The sequence below is a fragment of the Penaeus japonicus genome, unplaced genomic scaffold (genome assembly GCF_977035675.1).
Source record: "Penaeus japonicus unplaced genomic scaffold, GWHDUDI00000001_assembly GWHDUDI00000026, whole genome shotgun sequence".
NCBI classification, from domain to species: Eukaryota; Metazoa; Arthropoda; class Malacostraca; order Decapoda; family Penaeidae; genus Penaeus; species Penaeus japonicus.
Genome location: NW_028234428.1, coordinates 16,332,560 through 16,335,059, shown reverse-complemented (window position 1 = coordinate 16,335,059; position 2,500 = coordinate 16,332,560). Strand labels below are relative to the sequence as shown.

Sequence of the window (2,500 nt, the reverse complement as noted above, 5' to 3'; positions counted from 1 at the left end):
TAGAAATTGGACCCATGCCAACTTATTGAACTGAAAATAATCTGTACAGGTTGATAAGCATAGATGATAAACGTTTTCAACTTCTATAACAAATTAAAAGTTTTGTGAAATCACTTAGGAATCAAATAACACATGCTGCTACAATTCCTAGAAGGAAATTCCATACCATGATGACCAGTATATCAGAGTTTTATCTCTTTATTTCAAAGAAAAAAATCAACATCATTCTCCCATTAGGAGATCAAGACTGGATAGATGGCACAAATGGGAACATTAACTATGTAATTCATTAGTAATATCTAAAGCAATGAAAAATGATAAACCTAACAATCCTTTTACTCTATTACAACCTACCAGTTCTCATACTTTAATAAAGAGTTTCATAATGATACTTGTACTGTATATAGAAGATAAATTATGATGAAGTTAGTAGTACATGATATAACATCTTTTCTATTATATTTTAATGTTAGACTTTTAGAGTAAAAAAAAGACAGAGAAATATGAATATACACTCTCTGTTCATATTTTGGAATACTGATCTAAAAATGAAATTAGTCTTGTTACAGTTCAGAAATTACCTTTTCATTTTAAATGAAAAATAAGCCATTAAGAAATACTTTCCTTTCCCACTCATTGTAGATTTTTGCCAGCCAATTCATGACAAATATACACAAAGGAATCAAAGAACTCAAGAAACAAAGACCATCACAGGAAGAATTCCCTTCTATTAAATTGTTTCCATAACTTGAATACACTGATTCCAAAGCTGACTTGTGGTGTATCCTCATCAGGAAAAACAGCCTTATGGTCACCTAAGATAGAGACCATCTTGAGGGATACTTTAACATTCCTTCAAAATAAGCTTAGGTTAGTCTTGGTTAGTATTAGCTGAATAAATGAAGCAAAATCTGAAGTTAACTTCAATTGTAGTTTCTCATAACTGGGAGACTTGATTTAAAACATGGCTAGATCACGGCCTGAATAATCATACCTACTTCTATCATATATATTTTTTTATGGTGAACAGACTTGCCCATATAGCTTTATCACTATTATCCTAACTGTCCAAGCTTTATCACTGCAGATTAAAAGAACAAAAATGAATTTATATAAATCATAATAATAAAAGAAGAAATGCACACATTGGAGAGTTCAGTCTTTATCTGACATTGCTGAAATCAGTAGTTACTGCTTTAAATGACTATGACACAATACTAGATAATTCAAAAGAAAAGTTACCCATCACAGAATGATTAAGAAATAATTTTGTTTTCTTCAAACATATGGCAACACTGACATATGCTGATGATACATCAGCAACGCCTTGAGAGGAACGTGTCCTGTCCAATTAAAGGAGTAATTCCTTATTTGTATTCCGAAGTACAATGTGTCTTAATTCTTCTACTTTACTTTGCAACATGGTTTTGAGCACAAGTGTAAAGATAATATTAAGGTTAATATCCTGATATTTCCAGTATCAACAAAATGACAATTTCATTTGTGAGACTGGAGGTATGTATGACAGGAAATAAAGGGGATGACCATCTATATTAACTAATGAAAAGATGAGAGGGTGCAGTAAGAAAGATCACAGAAAAAAAGTTTCAGGAAACTTTGCAGCACAGAAACAAATGTCTTCCTCTAGTTCGCAGAGAGCTACAAAGAAATTTCACCCGAGTGTGTAATTCATGTGGTAAAAACCCAAATATGTTAAAGTGTTTACAGCATTGCAGGAGGTTTCAAAGATTTACTGAGGAACATGGAGTTAGTGTAATTGTGTATTTGGCAATGTTGCCTTTAGTGGTTATCTTAAGTATTAGGATGAGTAGTGAAAATATATTTAATGAACTGGAGTATAGTGTGTTGAAGAACTCAAGGCTACCACTAACAATGCAATGGCAAATATTATTGTAACAACCTGACAAAGTCTGCTAATATTGTAAACAAGGTATGAGTTTCTATTCTGGAAACTGGATCCTATTTTAAAGATATGCTGTGAATATAATCTGCAATTTCTGTTTAAACACTGTAACTAACTGCTGTATTTCTTGTCTTAAATGGATATGTACAGCCCATGATACATGTGTAACTAATGTATCATGTATTTGGGTAACATTTCTTTTGAATTAACCTATATAATACTATCATATATTGATTTTCAGTTGACAAATTTGATGCAAAAGTCATATTAAAGAATCAAAGACACTACCATGACTTTTAAACTTAACACTATTTATTAACGCTCTCACTGGGAAGTAAACTGGGCAGAATTACCTTACATCAATTAACAAATGAGTAGGATCTATATTACAATTTCAATACAAAACTGTTGTATTCCATGTTATTTGTACCAAAACAGGCATATACTTTAACAGCAGTACTTAGAAAATCATTCACAACATTGACCTTAAAAAAAAAAAAAATAATACATTTTACAAGCTGTAATTCATAGCCATGATCACAAAATATATAACTGTCAAGTTAAAAGGTGATTTTG

At 31.1% G+C, this 2,500-nt stretch overlaps 1 protein-coding gene across 2 annotated transcripts in view; it reads right to left on the bottom strand.

Annotated features, from left to right (window-relative positions):
- Positions 1-2,500, bottom strand: part of LOC122260714 (zinc finger protein 711) — a 14,374-nt gene that overhangs the window by 1,790 nt on the left and 10,084 nt on the right. For both annotated transcript variants that reach the window (XM_043028102.2, XM_043028103.2), the window contains exon 3: positions 1-2,500. This exon is cut by the window's left edge and continues 1,790 nt beyond it; it is cut by the window's right edge and continues 1,388 nt beyond it. The gene's annotated coding sequence lies outside the window, so the exon portion shown is untranslated.